The following is a 16,367-nucleotide window of genomic DNA, read 5'->3' as shown; positions in this document are numbered from 1 at the left end:
CTGACACTTCTGGCTGGCTTTGTCTAAAAATACAGCTCCTCACCTCACCCCAATATTCTCCCTCACTTCCCTGCCTAATTGAAAATGAAATTTATGCAAACTAGTTTTATTTTATTTTAATGCCTACCTCCATTCTGTTGTTACTTTTTGTATGTTAAAGCTACATTTAAATCCACTTTAATAATAATATAAATGTATAAAACCATTTTAACAATACAATGAATAAAGGTAGCTTTTCAACAGCTTCCTACATTTTCTTGTATAATGTAAAAGATAAATGATCATGTGTATTTATTAAAGAGCCTATGGAATAGAGTTTTGTGGCTTTTAGTCCATCTGTTAGCCTTGTGGTCAAAAGTGTTCAAATTCACTTTTAGTAGAAATATGCATTTAAAATGTACAGTTTTTCTCTTCCAGACGGACAAAAAATATTAATAACTCTTGCTGCACGACACAGATTGTCCTATTAAATGCTCTCAAGAAGAACAATGGGGTCTAAAATTTTAAAATGGGGTCTTTAACTTTTTCATGCCAAAAAGCCCAATTTCACTTTCACAGATATTTAGAATCTAGCTATTTTAAATTGTACTGTGCAAATTCATAATAAATAAAAAGTGTCTAGTAGAAAACTGCCATTAGGCACTGCACATCAACATAGATAACAACACAGTGGCTGGACATATTCTGTCTACAGAGAATGCTTTATTATCTTTCTTTAAACAATAATCTATGATGTATTAGATCAGTGTTTCCCTACCGTTTTTCCTTGAAGAGCCCCTTTTTTCACATATAAGAAAGTCTGCAGACCCCGGATGGATGGATAGATGGATGGAATGGGATCAGATTTGATCAGATGGATGGATGGATATCTATAACCATGATAGAAATGATACTTGAAAACTTCTAGTGGTTGACACAAATAGTATCTACTGGTTTATCATTTTGGTAATTATCAACGCAGAGCCCTGCAGCTTTTTCAAGAGGTTTTGCAGTTTTGTAGTGCATGAGGTTATGAAGTTGTAGAAATTCCATATTTTTTTTAAATCCAAAAAAAGAAACTTACAAGCACTTGGTGCGCTTCATCCTTATGCAGTTGTGCAAAGATGCTTTTGTTGGTAGAGTGACATTTAATTAAGTTTTGCAACAGTTCCAATGGTGTCAAGGTCTTTGGATTGTTTTTTGAATGTTTATGCAGTAAAAAAAAATGCATCATCCTAAGCAAATTTCTTATATGGCCAGCAGCCATATCACCCTGTTGGTAAGACTGGTTGCCTACTGAAGCTAAGCAGGGCTGAGCCTGGTCAGTACCTGGATGGGAGTCCTCCTGGGAAAACTAAGGTTGCTGCTGGAAGAGGTATTAGGGAGTCCAGCAAGGGATGCTCACCCTGCGGACTGTGTAGGTCCTAATGCCCCATTATAGTGATGGGGTCACTATACTGTAAAAAGGCACCGTCCTTCGGATGAGACATTAAACCGAGGTCCTGACTCTCTGTGGTCATTAAAAATCCCAGGACACTTCTCGAAAAGAATAGGGGGTGTCCTGGCCAAATTCCCCCCATTGGCCCTTATCAATGATGGCTTCCTAATAATTCCCATCCATTAATTGGCTCTATCACTCCACTCTCTCCTCTCCATCAATAGCTAGTGTGTGGTAAGCATACTGGTGCACTATGGCTGCCGTTGCATCATCCAGGTGGATGCTGCACACTGGTGGTGGTTGAGGAGAGTCCCCTGTTCACTGTGTAAAGCGCTTTGAGTGTAGTGTCAGAAAAGCGCTATATAAATGTAATGTTCATTCATTCATTCATACTACCTGCAATGGATAATATGCAGTATATATTTGGTATGTTCACCTTCCAGCCTGTGGTTATAGCTTTGCTGAAAAACTCAGTGCACTGGTAGGCCAGAATGTTTATTGTGCTTAAAAGAGCCATACTGCCCTTGCACATCACAGTCATGCTTGTTCACAGCTGAGCAGTTAGAAATGCTGAAAATCCTTAAGATATTTATTGATCTTTATTGCATTTCTCCATATATTGCCTCTGCAGAACATAAGAATAAAGCTCTTGCTTGATTATGTGTGCTACCAGCACACACAGCACACTGTAACTGACAGATATGGCACAATGAACAAGGACTTTTTGTTGTTATTATTGTTGTTTAATAACATGGCAGGCTTAGAATGCTAAGAAGCAGTGGTCCGACAAAAAATTGGTAAATGAAAATTGGACTGCTTAGGCTTGTTTAAACCAGATCACAACTCACAAAATGACAAGTTAACCAATATACTAAAACCTTGTCCATAAGGAATGTCTATAATGGGTTTCTGTGAATGAGAATTTCACTTCTTCACAGAGCATTATCCTTCTCTTTTTGAGCAGTCTGGATACTTTGAGCAATTCAGTGAAGACAGATATGGAGCTTGAGTCTTTTAATGAGCAGCTGCACCACCAGTACGTTATTTTAGATGAAAGGAAGTGGTATTCATATAGTTCAATGTAATCTATTACATTTTAGTGACAGACTCTAAAGCTATTCTTTTTTAAATTCTGCTTTAAATGAGTTTTCAATTCAGGTATCATTCACTAATCGTGCATTTGCATGTATTTGTGCGTAAAACCTGTGTGTGTTAGTTTTCACATAGAAATTATGGTTTATCAATAATTTCACATTTAAATGTATTCTAAATTTACAGGGTTCCCACATTTAAAAAAAAAAAAAAAAAAAAATGTAACAATGAAATTCCATGACTTTTCATGAGCTTTCCAGTCATGTGTGATTACTGTATATGGGTTTTTAATTTAATTAAAAAAATTTATCAGACATGTTTCGCTTACATATCTCTCAGTTTTGTGAACAGTTTTGACCTATTCATTGACCAAAAAAAAAAAAAAAAAAAGAAAAAAGAAAAAACTATCTGTTAAAAAATCAAAAATAACTGTGGCTTTCAAGAAATTATTACTCTACACAAGAGCAATATCAAGTCAATCATATATGTTTTAGTGCAGAGGTAAACTAGAAAAATGTTAGTATATTAACTATAGAAATTTCCATGATTTTTACATGACTTTTTTCCATGAATTATTCCATAATTCAAAAATTCCCTGATATTTCCAGGTTTTCCATGACCACGGGAACCCTAAATTTAAGATAAAATTTAGAACCAACAGAAACTGCATGTGGCAACTCCTGGTTGCCTTAGAAACTTTGCGCATCTTTAGAGAACGTACTTTAGAGGGAACGTAGAGAGTGACAAAAGGAGGGTAAGAACAAATTTCTGAAAATTCTGTATGAGAAACTTTTGCTTGCATAAGTAAGCAACTTGTACACAATTTTTAATGAATGTGACATTGATATGAGGAATCTGACTGAAAAAGTTTGAAGTCATAAACATGCACTGCACATTTTACTAAAAGTTGTAGTGTGCAGAGACTAGGGGTCTAAACTAAAACTGAAATAACTACCTGGGATAAAAAATAAAATAAAAAATCATTTTCTCTCGAGAACATCAACCTCAGGGAGGTCCACTGAGATTTCATTCTTCATCTTCAAAAGGATTTAATGATATAAATGTGACCTCTTTTTTCAGATTAACAACTTTTTTATTGACTCTCAGAAATGAACACAGAAAAACAAAACACATATACACAGAATCAATCTTAACCCCCACTATTACCCCTCCCCCTCCCAATCCCCAACCCCCAACCCCCAACCCCACCCTGGCCCCAAAAACATCCCAGTGGTCGCAAATTATATAGATACACACACACACACACACACACACACACACACACAAATTCTAATAATAATCACCCATCCATAAGTGACATATACCTACCCCATTTCTCCACGAACCCGTTGTGCTTCCCCATTCTTCTAAACGACTCCTCCTCAAAGGCCACCACCCTTGCCATCTCCGAGCACCACTCCTGAAAGGAGGGTGCTCCAGCCGACCTCCAGCCCCTTAAAATGATCTGCCTGGCGATCATGACACTGGTTAAGACCCAACTCTTTATGTGTCTATTTCTATGTCAATGACCACCCCATCACCCAAAATACAGAGTCTGGGGCAAAATGATACCCAAGTGCCTAATACATCGCACACCAGCCTCTGAACCTTCAAACAAAAATCTTGATCTCAACACACCCCCAAAAGACATGGGTTATGTCTCCATCCTCTGATTGGCATCGCCAGCAGGTGGGTGTGTCTTTAAGACCAACCCTATACAATCTAGGGGGGTCCAATAGAACCAATGTAAAATCTTAAATTGCATAAGGCGCACCCTTGCGTCTCTAGATGTAGTCTTGACGTTTTTTAGAATCCTAGCCCGCTCTCCCAACTCCAATTCCAAGTTTAAATCTTTCTCCCATAATCTCTTGAGAGTGGTCGAGGTTACATCCCCCAGATTCTAAATTAACAGGGAGTAATACACTGATGCCTCATGACCTTTACCAAAAGCAGTAATCACCACTCTCGTAGTATCTGCCACTTTAGGGGGGTGAATGTTATTCCCAAAAATAGTACAGAGCAAGTGGCACAGCTGTAGATACCTAAAAAACTGAGATCTGGAGATCCCAAAATGTTGTACCAAATTTTCAAAGGATCTCAACACACTACTCTCATATAGGTCACCGAGTGTAGTAACCCCCCTCACAATCCACTCTGACCAGCAGAAAGAGGACTTATTAATACGTAGTTTAGGGTTCAGCCATAAGCTCGAGGCAACATTTAGATAAATATCCGAATGAAACACTCTGGACACTTTTGTCCATTCCCAATGCAAATGCGAGATAACAGGGTGTAATTTAACTTCTCCGGTTAGATTGATAGAAAGGCTTTGCAATGGCAAAATGGGGCAAGAACTTCCTGTTCAATACCAAACCAGGGAGGGGCTCTTTCAGGTGGAAGCGACCAAAGAGCCAAATGTCTGAGACCAAACGCATAATAATAAAATAAAATCTTGGGTAGGCCTAGCCCAACTTTGTCAATCGGCCTATGCAGTTTACTGAAATGTAAACTGGGATGCTTACCATTCCAAATGAAAGACTTCGCTATGCTCTCAAATTGCTTGAAATAAGAGAGGGGGGCATCTACAGAGAGAGACTGTAGCAGGTAGTTGAATTTTGGAATACAGTTCATTTTAATAACATTAACCTTCCCAATCATCGATAAATGTAATGAAGCCCACCTGCCCACATCGCTCGAAAACCTTTTTATTAAAGGGTCAAAATTAACTCTAACTAAATCAGACAAATTTGCTGGGAATAAAATATCCAAATACTTAATGCCCTGTTTGGGCCACTGGAAGGCGCCCAGCTGGAAAGCCTTTACTGGGCAGTACGCTGTCAGAGCCAAAGCTTCGGATTTAGACCAATTGAATTTATATCCTGAGAACTTAGAAAATGAATTAATAATTCTTTGGAGGCAAGGCATAGATCTAGTAGGGTCGGAGACGAATAATTAAATATCATCTGTGTAAAGGAGAAGCTTATGCGCCATACCTCCCGCCATCACCCCTGGAAAATAATCCTCCTTTCTTATTGAGGCTGCTAATGGTTCCAGGGCAACAGAACAATAATGGGGAAAGAGGGCAACCCTGCCGGGTGCCCTTAACCAGAGTAAAATAATCTGAAATTAATCCATTTGTTTGTACCGCCGCTACAGGGTGTCTATAAAGTAACTTAATCCATCCAATAAACACACTCCCAAACTCACACATTTCAAAATCTTAAAAAGATAACCCCATTCTACCATATCAAACTCCTTTTCGGCGTCAAGTGAGATGGCAGCGACCGGAGTCTGATCATTCGCCATTGACCACATGATACTGATGAAATGCCTAATGTAATCAGAGGAGCTGCAGCCCCGAATAAACACCACTTGATCTACATGTATAAAAGATGTCATAACTTTACTTAATTGATTAGCCAAAATTTTTGACAATATTTTTCTAGCTGAATCAGGGAAATTGGATGGTAACTCTTACACTCGCTTGGATCTTTGTCCTTTTTAATGAATCAGTCTGATCCGGGCTTGCGTCATGGTTGGCGGGAGCTTTCCATTCTTTAATGTTTAGGTATAAACTTCTAACAAATGTGGAGCCAGTTCTGTAGCATAAGATCTAAAAAAATTCAGTGGCAAAGCCATCTGGTCCCAGAGTCTTACCTGTAGGCAGGGCCTTAATTACCTCGTCAGGCTCCTCCAAGGTTATCTCAGATAACCATCAATTTAGGGAGTTCTAGTGGTTCTACAAAGTTTCAAATATCTTCATCAGTAGACGATGTGGAACTATAAATATCAAGATAGAACTCTTTAAAAGCATTATTAATATCAGTGGCTGAGGTAATTATTTCACCTCCAGCAGATTTCACAGAAGGAATAGTAGAAAAAGACTCTCTCTGCTTTATATATCTAGCCAAAAGTTTTCCTGCTTTGTCCCCCAACTCAAAATATGACTTGATATGATATGTCTTGCCCTGATTAACCAAAACTCCACTTTCCACGGCAAAATAGTGTTATATCTGTATTTCAAATGGGTCAATTCTCTGAGGCCATCAGATGAGATTCGGCACTTCAAGCTCTGCCTCAGCACTTTTAAAATTTCCTTCCAACTCCACGAGTTCTCGTGCTTTGGATTTTTTGATGAATGAGGCATACTGTATGATCTGACCCCTAAGAACCGCCTTAAGTGCCTCCCAAGCCACGCCCACAGAGGATACTGAGGACCAGTTGGTCTCCATATAAACATTGATTTCTGCCTTTAACATTTGTTGGAAATCAGGATTTTGCAAAAGGGATACATTAAAGCGGCAACCATATGATTTCTTTTTCTCCATATGTGGCAACGCCTCTAAACTCAACAGGGCTTGATCTGAGACTAAAATGTTTCCAATTGAGCAGTCAACAACAGATTAAATGAGGGATTTAGATATTAAAAAAAAATATCTATTCTAGAATAAATCTTATGGACTGATGAAAAAAATGAATAGTCCCTACCAGATGGGTCCAAAAGTCGCCACATATCTGCAAGACCATGATTTTGACACATCCTGTGAAGTATCAGTGTTGCTCTAGGGGGCTTACACACTTTTACTTCACTATGATGAGGCAAAACTTCCCCCAGAACCAAACAAACAGAAAAAAAGAAAAATGTGAGCATTAACCCCGTGCACGACAGCGCCAACCGGCATTCATCCCTCTAAACTCAAACAGTCCATGTACGCCTACGAGAGTCCCCGCGACAACTTTGCCGTCGGATTGCTCAAGTCCGGTGTGTCTATACAAATTTTGTGAGGTATAATTACATAACAGAAAATACTCTGTAAAACAAACTCCAGCCAATAGGCAGAATAAACACAAAGAACGTGTAGATCCATTCACAGAACTGTCTCGAAGGTGTGTTCGTCCACAAAACAAGCTCCAGCCTTTAGCGGAACAAGCACCAAAAAAATAAATTTAAAAAAGGCCGTTCAGTTTCCTTGGACAGACAAACGAATGTTCAGTTAGCCGGCTGCTCATGAGTGCAGCAGATGACCTAATCCTTCCAAAGTCCTGCAGAAAATATCCCACAAACAAACTCCAGCCAATAGGAGGCATAATCACAAGGCACGTGCAGATTCATCCACAAACTATCCCCAAGGAGTGTTATTCCACAAAACAAACTCCAGCCGCTAGGCGGAACCAGCACAAAAATAAATAAAACAGGCGCCCAGCTTCCTCAGACAGTCAAGTGTATGTTCAGCGAGACAAGCTCACTTGGAGGCACGTGAGAAACACACCATGACTTCCTCAGTCCATCAACTTTATGAAAGACATCGCTTGCTGTGGGCATGAAAATACCCTGGGGCCATCCTTAGTATCCATTCTCAATTTGGCCAGGAAGTTCAGTGTAAAAGTGATCCTCCGTCAATGCAAAAGTTTCTTGAAGGAGTGTTATTCCACAAAACAAACTCCAGCTGCTAGGCGGAACCAACACAAAAATAAACAAAACATGCCCTCAGCTTCCTCAGACAGTCGAGTGTATGTACAGCGAGACAAGCTCACTCGGCGGCCACATGAGAAACACCAAATGGCTTACTCACCCCATTGTCTCTATGAAAGAAAATGCTTGCTGGGGACATGTAAATACTTTGCGGCCATTCTTAGTATCTATTCTCAGCTTGGCCGGAATCATCAGTGAAAAAGCGATCTTCCGTTGATGTAAGAGTTACTTGCATTCCTTGAATCGATCACGTTTCTCTCTTGTTGAATTCACAAGGTCCGGGAACAAGAAACTGTTGTGATTCTTCCAAGAAAGCCTTCATTTGCTCCTCACCTCTCATAACACAAGATCTTTATCAGATGATCTCAGAAATTTGACCAGAATTGATCGGGACCTGTCTCCCTCAGCCGATCTGTGAGCCGGGACTCTATGAGCTCGCTCGATTTCCAGCTTATGGCCTGTTATGTTGAGCAGACTCGGGAAGAGCTCGTCTAGGAATTTCACCATATCTCGGCCTTCTTTATGCTCAGGAATTCTAACAATTCGGATGTTGTTTTCGCCGATTACGATTCTCAAGGTCTTCTGACTTTTCCCAAACGCGTTCCAAGTCTATCTTGGTCGCTAGCGGATTAGCAGCTAATTCCCTCTCCAATGACTCCAGATAATCGATCCGCCTCTCGATGTCTGACAATCTTATAACCAACTCAGAGAATTTCACCTCCATCGCCGTAATCGATCAACATATTACAGCAAGATCCTCCAGGTCAGCAACAACCTTCGTCAACATTACAGACATGCTCACCAGTTGCCGTTGAATTTCTCCCGCCGCACCATCCAAACCGAGTCCCTGGTCTGAGGTGTCAGCTTGAGCACGTAAGTGCTCTCCAGAGCCCGGGGATTTTTAATTCTTTGCCATGTTGACTTCAAAGAACAGTTATGTAGCAGGGTGTATCGAATCTCACCGGTTTATGACATAAAAATAATTAAAAACTACCAAAGAGCGCAGAGATCGCCGTTTACATGTCCGACCCTCGCATGGCGTTACGTGACTCTCCCAGTGTGACCTCTTTTTATTCCCCACTTCACTGTATTTTTTACAACATAATTGATTCTTCAGTCCAAAGGTCTTTCTACCATAAAGGTGTGCGCTGAAAATTATGGTCGGATTTGAAATGCAATGACCTTTGAAGTGCTTCGCGATACACAAATCTTTAAGATTCTAGCCCATGAGCTGCTCCTCCATTCTTAGAATGGATAGAGGACATCAGAGGTGGGTGATCACACTGAAGCCTAACAATGAGTGTGTATGTGATCCAACATGTCTGCCTGAATATGTGATTTCACTCAATTTCAAGCATGACTGCTCCAGCAAGACTAACGCATTTCCTTAAAATATTCCTGGAAAACATTTATCTAATCCCTTTCAGGGTGTCTTGCCTCTGCAGGCTGGGTAGAAAACAATCGGGTTGAAACTAATGTGTACGGGCATCATTCCGATAGGTTGAGCTGTTTTGGACATAAAAATGGCAACTCTGTACATGCAAGGGCTGCATACTGTATTTACTGCTAATGCTGTAAATTAAAAATAAATAAATAAATATAATAACCAGCTTTTTCCAGGGAATTGGGTTTACCTTTTCCCCAATATTTTTGTTTTGTTTTTGAGTTTCCAGTTAATTTTTCTTTCATTAAACTCTGCCAGCTATAATTTGAATAAACAAATTTCAAAGGCTTTTTTTTTTTTTTTTTTTTTTTTTAAACCACTGTGTGCCAGTGCAGAGAAAGGCTGCCATTCTGGTCTGAAATAGTTTATGCCTTATCTCAACTAACAGATGTTTTCTCATCTTCAACATAGTGATTTCTACATCTTATGGGTCTAAAATTTTGACTTGGCTCAGTGACCAGCAGAAACTGGAGTTTGTAAAGTATCGGGCAAAATTTATTTCTAAACTGACTTAACTGATGAACAAGAAATTGTGGGTACAAAAATCAGCATGATGCAGCAAAAAATGGCATTCATTATAAATAGATGAATAAACAAACAGAACACATGTTCACATAGCCTTTGTTATTTCAACTCAGGGACAGAGCTGATAGTAAATAAAGCAATGTTGAATGTTGGCAGAATACAAAGTTATGGCCTCACCATGTACTCAAGTCTAGACTGTGAGAACACAGACTGTTTTCTTTCTTTATGTATTGATTAATATTTAGTACCGGTAAACATAAAAATAAAAAAATAAATACTATGCATGATCGTGTGGTTTTAGATATGGAGGAGCGTTACAATGTTTTATTCTTTATCTGGGCTCAAACAGGAAAAGGTCATTTAATTTTTTGTGTATTTTAATTAAGTAATTAATTAATTTACTTATTTTTGTCAGTTCTGTCTCACAACAGTGCACAAAGTCAATACACATTGAGGTCAAGTGAATATCGAGCATAACACATGGAAATGTCATTTTGTCTTTGAGATTTTAGGAAATGAATCATTTGTTTAATACAAACATGCCACAGAGCATGCCAGTGCATATGGAATTTGAGCTACACCTCACGGCAAGACAGGTTAAACATTTAGATTTATACTTTCTGAAGGATAATTTGACACACTTCACAAAAAATGTGTTACTGCAACTGTAGCTGAAAAGGCTGCCTCTGGTACACTGATTCAGCAGCAACCCATAACTCATCCATCAGATTCAAATCAACCAGACTGTTGCAGAAACCAGACTGATCTCACAGTGAAATCTTACTTTAGTTTAGCTGAAATTGGTCTGTACTTACTGAAATTTGAAACACTACCCCTAGTAGCCAAAGCAGTAAGTGTTGTTGGGCGTATGTGCACATGTGAGCTCAATTTTCCAAATGTAATGTCCACAGAGGGGCACAAAATGCAAGTTATAAAGCGAGTTGTTTTTAGCTGTACAGGATGTAATACAGTGAAGGGGAATGCATATTTTATAAACTGTACACCCCAACCCAAACCCCAAACCTAACCATCAGTGGAGTAAAAATGTAATGTTAGAGGGGAAAATGCAGCCTCTTAATTGCGCTCATCACTGATTATGTGAACAAGATTACTTCCTGGTTTCAATGCCGGATTCGAACCCAGGTTGACCACGCTGCTGATGCAACAAGTTCTGGTCAAGCCACAATGGAACTTAAACACAAAATGTCTGATAGGAGATGCCGCTAGTCAATGAATCAGCATGATGTGGCAGATCCTAGGGTACTGGAACTCTTGGAAACAACATGCCGACTTCCCGTGTAATCATGTTGCAAAAACACATGAACAATGAAAAGCTATGAAAGCTGAAGTGCAGAAACGTCATGCCCATTTATTCATGTTCTGATGTTTCACACTGTACATCCGTAAACCCCAGGTTAACGTTCTTATTTGCATATTTGCGGTGTCAATAACAATGATTGGATGAATACAGCTCGCAACAGACACGCAACCTGTCAGTGAAGCTGCTCTCCTGTGATAATGTCACCAAGCAAATCAGCTCTGTCTGTCTTTTGTCTTCTGAAATCTTCTCTATTAATCTTTTAATCGTCCCAGTTATAGCATTTGCCATAACTGTTTAACACTTACTGGTCTGAGTCTGAGAAATAAACAGTGCATGAAAGTTGGGGAAAGTTTCAGCGACCGTATAAAGCGCATGAATATGAAATAAGGCAAGCACTGGGGCATTATATGATTGGTTGTGTGTTGCTAAACAATGTTGTGAAACATTCTAACACTGCATCATTTAACACTGTATACCTTTGGCACAGCAATGCGGGTTTAACCCGATTATGTAATCGTGAAATGTGACAATTACAGCATTCCATTTAGTCTATGTGGCAGCGGGGGCGTGGTCGAGCGTCTGTCGAGAGAGAGAGAGAGAGAGAGAGAGAGAGAGAGAGAGAGAGCGGTAAGGGTGCATACACCTGAGCCAAATTATGACTAACACCTGTCTCTAATTGTAGTGAGATTGGGGAGAGCGGCATAAAAGGACCATGCCAGCGCCAGATCGAGAGAGAGAGACTGGGTCGAGAACTTTACTGTGAAGCTGATGAGTTATTGTGAAGCTGTAAACCAGAGAAGTGGTCAATTAAAAGTTCCTTACGTGTGTTTGAAGAATCCAGTTCCCGGTGTCCTTCCTTGTTACAGTCTACTCCTGTTGGATCAACGGTTTCTATGTACATGTTTATATATACAGTATATACAGTATATAATACTTATGGGTTACATAAGTACAAATAAGGTTGTCCAGGGTGTTAAAATGAGAAGTCTTTTAAAAATGTAGTTTAAAACACTTAAACTGAAATGTAATCTTTGTGCCCAATTTGATTTCATTCATTTTTGAAAAACCTTTATAGCATTTTCTACTAAAATATTTAAAACTTAAAAATTGTCAGGGGCCTGGGTAGCTCAGCGAGTAAAAAACGCTCACTACCACCCCTGGAGTCATGAGTTCAAATCCAGGGTGTGCTGAGTGATTCCAGCCAAGTCTCCTAAGCAACCAAATTGGCCTGGTTGCTAGGGAGGGTAGAGTCACATGGGGTAACCTCCTCATGGTCACTATAATGTGGTTCTTGCTCTCAGTGGGGCATGTGGTGAGTTGTGTGTGGATGCCGCGGGGAATAGCGTGAAGCCTCCACACGCACTATGTCTCCACAGTAACACACACAACAAGCCACATGATAAGATATATATATATATATATATATATATATATATATATATATATATATATATATATATATATATATACTGTATGTATATATATATATATATATATATATATATATATTATGAATTTTTGAGTCAAAAATATCAAGTTTTCTCAGCATTACAGCACATGACTTAAACAAAATGTGCCTTTTCATACAAATGTCAAAATAAATATTAGATGTTTTTTTAAAACAAAAGACAGCTCTGTTTTATTGTTTTTATGGTCAACATAAACAACAAAATGGCTACCTAATGCATGTTAGTTAAATATGAATCATATTTAAAATACAATTGTTTCATTGCTTAATTTTTTTAAGAAATAACAATAAAAGATTATTCTGCACTAGTCATGGCAACATTTCTTTTTTCAGGAATTTCAGCTTTTAATGAGACTGACTTTTTTACTGTCTCTGGACACCACATGGCATTTTTTACTTTAAACCCCAGAAAAATATAAATATGACTTGAAAATACCTGTTACCCTGTTATTGTATTTTATGATGAATTCTGTTAAAATAATCCACATTATGATCATGAAGTTGGCGTTTTTTTTTTTTTTTCTAGATCATTCGCCCACTGTCACAGACACACATTTTTATTTTATTTTTTCTACTCCAATAACTGAGAAATAAAGAAAGTTTGGGCTGTTGAAGAATGCTTAAATAGTGGTGTAAAAAAGTTGTTCTACAGACAAAAGTGTTTTATGGGAGAAATCTTGGAAATTGTTTGAGTTAAAGACATGTGCACGTTGTAACTGTACACTTGTCATAGCAATATCTTCCATTCTGTTCTCTACGCTGTTATTTATTTATCAAATGTAGAAACTGGAAAGTATGGAAAGTAAGGAAAGTATTCTTTAAAATACCTTCTCCTATCCCAGTTTCATATGCAGAGACAACAATAAGTAGGCAATTTTTAGGTTGATTTCCCTGAGAATCCTTAACCAGCCTGACAATGCAACATTGGCTCAACCAATGGTAATGAGTTTGAGGCGGGACTATCTGTTAGTCTGACCAATGAAAGATGGGAAGAGTGTTCGGGGAAACCAGTTTGAAAACACTCATTATTTTTGCAATTCCATTTGGTGACGATAGTGACACAGAAAATACACAATTCCTCTTTAAAGAAAAACAAGGCTTTTGAAACTAATTTCTATGAAAGCATTGAAAACTTAAGAACAGACATTTGTTCTGTCTCTGCAAAGTTTGCTCTTTTTCAATCCAAAAGCAGTTAAAGGGAAAGGAAATAGCCTATTCAAGAGGGCCTGATTAGAACAAAGACCTGTTGCCAGTTCCAGTGGCCTCTCCCTTATAACAGGCTCTTCCACTGTACCACACACACACACACACACATCCCAGAAAAGCCTAATTGTACTCTCTTGCTGGGCTGGTGGGTTAATGTAATGTGAAATATGAATTCTAACTGCGCAGATCGTGGCTAGATTTCATAAACACTTATCAGACTGCAGTTGTTTTTGCCAAGGATGTGTGTGTTCCATAGGCCAACAATCATTAACACTGCTTAAAAAAGATGCACTGCCCATATCGGCTTCATAGCAATGGGTAGAGGGAGACATGTCGTGCTTGTTTATAAATTACAGAGCTGTCAGGAAAAAGACGCAAATACTAGGCTGACACTTGTGATGTGCAGAGAAGAGGAAAAATCACATTATACTTTTAGATATTGGAAGTACAGGGCTGAATACATAATCCACTGTTTACTGTTTCAGGTTGAATTCACAAGCAAATAATTTACATGGATATTGTCAGGTAAAGCTACTAGAAAATCTGCATACAATAGTATTGCAGTTTGGCTCATTGTTCAGAATTTGTACTAGATATTCACCTTAAAGTAACAGTTCAACCAAAAACTAAAATTCTGTCATTATTTACTCACCTTTATGTTGTTCCAAATCAAATGACTTTGTATGACATATATTTTTGTGTTCTACGGAGGAAAGAAAGTTACACGGTTTTGGAACATCATGAGGGGGAGTAAATGAATATAATATTCGTGACAGAATTTTTATTTAAAATTTAATTTAACATATTTAAAGGTGCACTCAGTAACTTTTGTCTTTGTATCATCTTGGACTTACACTGACACCTAGCGGCTTGGATGTAGCATCATTTAAAATCAATAGTTTTCAGTTTCAGATGCCATTGTAGAAATTTAGGATTCACAGTCAGCCATGATTACTTTAATCAATGAGTGAAAGTGTCAAATAACAGGACAGTTACTGAGATTAAGCGAGTAGTATTCGGCTGGTCATGTGATTCTAAAATGGCACATGACCCTCTCCATGTAGAATAAAAACAGCTTTTATAAGGTTACTGGGATCTGAAATTAATAATTGCCAACCCTAGCTGCTTCTGCATCTACAGCATTCATGACGTTCGGTTTCGTTAATGGTTCTTGAACATGCATTCTTCTGGCGATGCGGACAGAAAACCGGAATAAAATACTCACAGTGTTTCCTGTACTACTATTAAGTGCCACAGCAACCCTTGCTGCTTCTGCATCACCATAAAGCTCTACCAGAGTAGACCGATTCCAAATCAAATTACTCTTTTTTTTTTTTTTTTAACTGGTTCTTTTGAATCTACAGCGCAAGACATAATACGCGACAGAGTAGTCTGATTCCCAAAGAAATTACTCTTTGAGCCTGTTCTTTTTAGTGAATTAACAACTACAGTGCTACCAGTGCTGTCCAATTCCCAAATAAATGACTCTGTGAGCCGGCTCTTTTTAGTGAATCAAAGAATCAATTGGAGATGACTGAACTGACTAACTGTTACTGTGTTATGTGTACAGGCTCAGGAGACTCATGAGAGTTATTTACTGGTTATTAATATGACAGCATGTAGTTTAAAATACAAATTTAATTTAGCTGTATTAAGGAAATAATCTGGAAAATTATTCTAAATGAACTATAATATTTCATAAATAATAAAATAAAACAATACAATTCCATAAAAAAAGCAGTTCAATTTTAAACAGATTTACAGTATTGTTTATCTGTCTCTCTTGTCTGTAAAATCTACTTGTAAAATGCAATAAAAAATGATTTTAAAAAAATTGGCCAGTAAGAAATCTGAATGGCTGGTATTTTTTATTTATTTATTTTTATTTTTATTTAGTTTTTCTTCCAGCCACCTTAGCTGGTGGGCTAAAAAGAAAATTTCAGACTTGAAGGTTACTGATTTGACTTCAGTCTTCATTTTAATGTGACTGGACATGATTTCATGATATTGCAAAATTACATTTCATGTCTTTAGGAGTTAAACTATTTTAATGAAGAAACAATTAATGAGTGCACCTTTAATTTAACATGAATGATAACGAGGCTGTGAGGGATAGACGTACAATCCGTTAAATAGATCTTCTTGGGTCAAGTCAAATTTTGACTTTTTTTTTCTTTTTCTGGAATGTTTTGGAGATGTTTTGGAAAAGAGCATTGTCAATATTTTGTTGGCTGAACGGTCAAAACACAAAGGTACAAAACAGTACAGAACCCAATGAACAGACTGTACCTCTGCCCCGGCTCGTTTTCATTTGCGTAAAATTAAATATGTTATCTATCTGTCACGCCCATGCCGGGCTCTCCCTCTCCATCTATACTCTCTCTCTCTCTGGACTTCTAATCATGAACACCTGCACACAAT

The 16,367-nt window shown here is 38.2% G+C and overlaps 1 protein-coding gene across 1 annotated transcript in view; it reads right to left on the bottom strand.

Moving 5' to 3' along the window:
- Positions 1 to 16,367, bottom strand: part of LOC127442211 (tenascin-R-like) — a 242,539-nt gene that overhangs the window by 206,793 nt on the left and 19,379 nt on the right. The window contains exon 2 of the mRNA XM_051700070.1: positions 758 to 869. The gene's annotated coding sequence lies outside the window, so the exon portion shown is untranslated. The remainder of the gene's footprint in view (positions 1 to 757; positions 870 to 16,367) is intronic.

Source organism: Myxocyprinus asiaticus, chromosome 6 (assembly GCF_019703515.2).
Source record: "Myxocyprinus asiaticus isolate MX2 ecotype Aquarium Trade chromosome 6, UBuf_Myxa_2, whole genome shotgun sequence".
In the NCBI taxonomy this organism is placed as follows: Eukaryota; Metazoa; Chordata; class Actinopteri; order Cypriniformes; family Catostomidae; genus Myxocyprinus; species Myxocyprinus asiaticus.
This window is presented reverse-complemented; position numbering and strand designations above follow the sequence as displayed.